We start from the raw sequence: 6,330 nt of genomic DNA, 5'->3' as shown, positions 1-6,330 counted from the left end.
AGGCTGAATTAACGTGACAACACTCAGGGCAAGACTTGTTATGTATTTTGTTTTGAATTGTTTTGTGTCTAAATCAAGTGAACTTGAGTCTGAGTCTATTTGCCAAGGTTGGTGAGACATTCAGTATTAGTCATTATTGGCAAACATATCTCCCTCCCTAAGAGCCCAAAGGGTCCTTCACAATCCAGAAGTTAGCAAAAGCCTTTATCCTTCAGTCCGACAGGGCTGCCTTCGAGAATACTCATCGTGTGGCCCCCGTGAGAGCTACACAAAGCATCACTATCTGAGCCATGGAAAACCTGGCTGCAGTTTTCAAAGCCGGAGCTTAGAGCTCAGGTCCCCAGGACCAGCAAGCCACCCCCACCAGACACCTGCCCCCTTCCAGGGATCTGGGAGAACGGGGTGCAAGCGTCTGCTTCCAATCCTTGGGAATCCAACTGCATTCCCCACAGGCCCCTGGGTCACTGTCCCTAAATGGCTTTTCCCTACCAACCCTTTGCAAGGCCTGCTCCCTGGTGCACAAGCCAGATTTAGTACCCTCAAGAGCCCACACCTGCCGTGAAGGAAAGCCAGCATTAGAGGACACAAAGGCCCATTGTCCTGTTGGAGGAGTGGGGAGGAAAAGGAAGAAAAGAGACACCAGGACTTTCTCAATTTATCCTGCCATGTCTGGTCTCATAAAGTAGGACTTCACCTGGTGTTTGACACGTATTCATTTCCCTTTGTGCTAAATGACCTCAGGTGATTTGTCTTTGCTTGTTTGGTTTTTGTTTCGCTTTATTTGGATGCTTTCTGTGAAAAAAGCAATTGTGATTCCTTTCTCTAAGCAGCAAGGCAGAAGCCTGGGGTTGGCATTCACCCCGTGCGCGGCCAAGCTGCCTTGCCTCTCTGAACCTCAATTTCTTTACCTGTGGGGTACCGCTAATATTTTCCCTGACTTCGTGGTGCTTCACAAAGCCGTGGGGTTCGAGGAAGGCAATATATAAAAAAAGGATGGGGGCGTCTGGGTGGCACAGTGGTTAAGCGTCTGCCCTCAGCTCAGGGCGTGATCCTGGCGTTCTGGGATCGAGCCCCGCATCAGGCTCCTCTGCTGGTAGCCTGCTTCTTCCTCTCCCACTCCCCCTGCTTGTGTTCCCTCTCTCGCTGGCTGTCTCTCTCTCTGTCAAATAAATAAATAAGATCTTTAAAAAAAAAAAAAAAAGAAAAAGAAAAAAGGATGGTGCGCATGGAAGCGCCACCAATATAGAGCCGTACTATTTCCAATAATATCTCACCCACCCATCACTCATTTTCTGAAACTGTCTAATTTCTGGGGCCAGACCCTGGAAAGTGAAGTTCAAATGTGATGCGTGAGTACTCCTTTCCCTCTGACTTCCAGCCCTCATCAGTAGGAATCAGCGGGACTATAAATACTGTCTCCTCAGCTTTAGATGGAGAGAAAAGATGTCCCTGTGTGGCATGAAGGGCGCTGGTGTGTATCTGTTGTCCTGGCCCCATGATGAATAACCCGCCCCCCTCCCCTTGGCTCTCAGAAGTGTTCCAGTTTGATGGATTCATGCGCTCACCCTAGCTGCTCTAAGGAAAGAGGATTAAGTAAAATACCTGTGATGCAAAGCTGGAGGCCTTGTAATTACCAGACCCATCAACGCCCTGTCTAAAGGAACACAGGCCCCTGGCGAGACTAGAACGCTCCCCTAATGCTTGAAATCTGTCGCCATCTTGTGGCCAAAAGCTGCTCTTCTGACAGGATCCTTGGACCTTTTCAGAAGGGACAGAGGAGGAACCCACAGAGAATACACAGAATTAGAGGCTTGCAAAGTAAGTATCTCCTGAGCATATATTCTTTGCTTGCTGATTAAAGGTAACAGTAACTTCGCAGGCGATGTGGACAAGGCAGGAATTAGGCCTCTGACTTTAGGCTAAGATTCCAACTAAAAGATTGAATGTATGCAGCGTGCCGGTTAGAATGTAATTTCGATGGAGGTTCTGCCTTATAATGAAATACTGGCTAATTCAGCCTGTGCGGATGATGGTGCTGAATCAAATAAATGCACCAGCGAATGTGTCACTCTTGGTGGGGCCACTGAAGGAGAGGAAGACGTCTACCTAACAAATGACCCGCCGGGAAAGGGGAGGAGGGTGGTGGTCAGAGGCGCTTCCCTGAGAAAGCGACCTGTGAGGAGACGTCTGGTGAACGACCAGGGGACTCAGGGAGGCACGGCAAGCGCTCAAGTTCGGGGAACCGAGCCACAGCAAGGGTCCGGTGACGGCAGGAAGGGGTGGGGGTGCCGTGTAGCGGAGGGGCAGCCCACAATGCTGGAGCTGTAGAGAGTGAGGGGCCGTGGAGTGAGAGGAGGCTGGCCAACCAGATCTTGTAGCAGGTCAATGGGCGTGTGGAAGACTTTTCACCCCTTTTCTAGGAGCAATGGGAAACCATTCACGCGTTATAGGCAAGGAGACTACAGGGTTACATGTGAGTTTCAAAAAGATCATTCTGGGGGGCGCCTGGGTGGCACAGTCGTTAAGCGTCTGCCTTCGGCTCAGGGCGTGATCCCAGCGTTCTGGGATCGGGCCCCACATCAGGCTCTTCCGCTGGGAGCCTGCTTCTTCCTCTCCCACTCCCCCTGCTTGTGTTCCCTCTCTCGCTGGCTGTCTCTATCTCTGTTGAATAAATAAATAAATAAAATCTTTAAAAAAAAAAAAAAAGATCATTCTGGTGAGGATGAGGAGGAAAGACTTGAAAGGGGCTCTCATGGGTTTAAGACAACCACTCCTGCAGTGATCCATGCGAGTATTACAACAGCAGGGAATACTCAATATACACTGGGCACGGTTTCTTTTTTTTAAAGTAGGCTTCATGCCCCAGCATGGGACACGGGGCTTGAACTCACAACCTCGAGATCAAGACCCGAGCCAAGATCAAGAGTAGGACACTTAACTAACTGCACCACCCAGGTGCCCCCACTGGGTACTGTTTCTAAACACTTTGTGTATTCACTCATTTAATCCTTTAAAAAAAAAACCTATGAGTTACTACACCCATTTTACCCATTACTACACCCATTTTACAGATGCAAAATGAGGCACAGAGAAGCCTCCCTCCTTGCGACCAATACACCACATTGCCTACCGATGGTAATAAGAAAGTGAGAAAAACAGGTGGTTTCAGGACTATTTCAGAAGTAAAACCAACAAGATATGATGTGCTAACTATGGGGCCCGAAAGAGAGGTCAAGGGTACCTAGCTGTTGACTTTAGCGACTGTTCAGGGACCCTGGGAGAACAGCAGGCTCGGAAGCGGCTAGGATTTGACCTTGCGGGTGTTGAGTCGGACCAGTGTTTAAGACAAGCAGAGGAGATACTGAGAAGGCAGTTGGCTCAAGGGATAGGAATGTGGTCCCACTGGTGGAAGAGATGGTAACTGAAGTCACAAGTAGGCTTGCCTAAGGAGACAGTGCAGGGTAAGGAAAAGGGGGCTACAATGCAGCCCGGGGGAACTCGGACATTGGGGGAACATGGACGTTTAACTGCAGGATAAGCTTGCAAATGAGGTAAAGGGGAGGAGGCAGGGCCAGACCGGCAGTATTGAAACCTGTAAAGCTAGGAGAATCCCGAAAAGCCAAAAGAATGTTTCAAGGAAGGAACGAGCAACCACAACAGATGCTGTTGGGAAGTCAGGCCAAGTTGAGGGCTGGAAAATGCCCTTCAGATCTTGTGTGGGGGGCATCCCAGAGGTAATTACTCAGAGAAGGCTGCTGCCCAGAGAGTAGAGTGGCTGGCCAGAGAAGGGAGTAGAACAGGCCTTTCCTTCTTCCAACATAGAATATGCTTAATGCCCATGTTTAAATGTGGAAGAGAATGATCCAGTTGACAAAGAGCCTGGATATGGGGGAGAAATACAGTTTGCCCTTTGTACAACTCGGGTTTGAACTACGTGGGCTGTCCATTTCCACAAGGATTTTTGTCCATACAAACAGCACCATACTGTAAATGTATTTTCTCTTCCCTATGATTTTATTAGCTTTTCTTTTCTCTAGCTTACAAGAACACAGCATATAACACATATAACATATTAACAAAATATGTTAATTGACTGTTTATGCTGTTATGGTAAGGCTTGCTGTCAACAGTAGGCTATTAAATTTTGGGGGAGTAAAAAGTTATAAGGATATCTTTCACTGCATGACACATTGTTCGAGGGCCAACTGTAATTCACAGTGTCAATTTACTAAAAAGGTAGGAGGAGACTAGGATCCAAAGCACAGGAAGAGGGATTATTTCAGACAGGCGGAGGGGTCTGTCCTCTGATGGACCAGGAGGAAAGGAGAGGGTGGGAATAGACATGCAGGTATGAAAATTCTGTAGAAGGGTGCCAGGCTCATATATTTCTGTTCTCACCAAATGACTTCTGTGTAATCAAAATGGTTGCCAAACCTGCTTATTTCAGTAGTCTCTGATAATTCCATAAGTACTACAATGAAAAATGAGTGTAAAAAAGGGTCACTATTTCTATGTAAACTTAGTTGAATGTTTTGTGAAAAGCTGATAAAGGCAAAATACTGAAAATCCTATCCATCTAGGGACAAGTGAGGCAACTGTAAAAAAATGGGAAAATACAGTAAAAATCTTTGCTCTGTAAGGTTCTGGTCTTATTCCAATTTTGAGAGAGAACAAAACCAGAAATCGCAGGATTATAAGTCTAAACTTTTACAAAGAAAACGAGACTGAAACTCTAATGGATCTCTATTCAGTGAGAAAACAGCCTTGGTGGTAACCTCAAATAGCATAGGATGAATGTATGTTTTCTCGATTCCCCATTTCAACTGACTTTTCCAATGGACTGACCAGCTCCTAGACCAAGCTGGCATTAAGAAGGCTTCTATGTTACAAAGGTGATAAGAAGGAAGAAAAGAAGAGAGAGAGAGGCTAAGTTATGGGTTGCCTACTCTAATTTAAGGAATATGCTTAACTAGGATTTTTTTTCTTTGATATACTCCTTACAATAATCCTAGATGTTATCATTCCCATTTAGCAGCTCGGGAAACAGGTTAAATAACTACCAACTAGGAAGATAAAGCATGTGGATAGGAATTCAGTTCTGCTGACTTCATCCTAAGTTTCAGATGGGCCATTTCCACTGGTCTTATCCATACCTGGACTTTTCCCCAAACTATGCTCCACCCACATCCTCCATCAGCCACCCACCATGGTTCATCCTTATCCTTGACCTCCCATTGTCTATTGACCCACCAACCCCTGTCACACCAATTCCCACCGGTATTTCTTCCACGTGTCCCCACTACCAGCAGCCCTGCACAGACTCCCATCGTCTCCTGCCTGGACTACTGCAATCGTTTCCTGTTGCTACGGTTTCTTCATGGGCAGATGTGAGCAATATCATTCTTCGTCTATACAGCAGTGGAACACTTGCTCTTCTTTCAAGTTCTTTCTTCGGTTCACTTCCAGCACAATTACTTTCCTCCAGGTAGGTTCCTGGTTTTCTCCGCAGTCCTTCTCAACGTCCTAATGGTCTTTTTCTTTCACTAGCCTCTTAAATATTAGTGCTCTTTAGGGGCCACTCCTTGGGTCTCTTCTCATTCTATCCTCCTCCCTGGGTAGATCCTGTATTTTCCCTCGGCTTCAACTGCATTCACATACTGGTGATCACAGTCCGTATTTTCAACCCCGCCCCCCAGACCATTTGTATAACTGGTCAGTATTTCTGTCCACCTAATGGCCCATGAGCCCATCCAACTCAAATATGCATACCCCCAACTGGACTCTCATCCCCCATCTCCCTGTGGCCGACCACAGACCTATTTCTTCCATACGTATTCCTCAGTGTTACCCATTGCAAACTAAACTCAAATATCAAAATCATCCTTTACTTATCCTTGTTCTTCACTTGTCTTCACAATCCAATCTCAGGTGCTGCTGATCCTTCATATTCTCCCATTTCCCACGCTGGTCACTCTTTCCCACGCTGGTCACTCTTTCCCACTTTCTATTTTCTTACTTAGACTACAGTAAGATATATCCTGTTTCCACTGTGCCTCCAAAGCAATCATCCTTGATCCAGTGAGCATGAGCTTTCGGGGTCATGTGTACTTAGCCCATGCTTGCAAGAGAGGTCACACTCAGTATATGTTAAACAAGTGAATCCATGCTCTCACCCAATTCAAAGTATTTCAATGTTTTCCAACACATGCATGCACTTCAAAGCCCTTGCCATTGTATACAAGGTCTCTTGTGACTTACATCTTTCCTACTTCTCCAGTTCCAAATCACTATGCCCTAGTTCTTTCTCTCCATTCCCCACCGCCCCCCCCC

Source organism: Ursus maritimus, unplaced genomic scaffold (genome assembly GCF_017311325.1).
Source record: "Ursus maritimus isolate PB19 unplaced genomic scaffold, ASM1731132v1 scaffold_30, whole genome shotgun sequence".
In the NCBI taxonomy this organism is placed as follows: domain Eukaryota; kingdom Metazoa; phylum Chordata; class Mammalia; order Carnivora; family Ursidae; genus Ursus; species Ursus maritimus.
Note: the sequence above shows the minus strand (reverse complement) of the source record.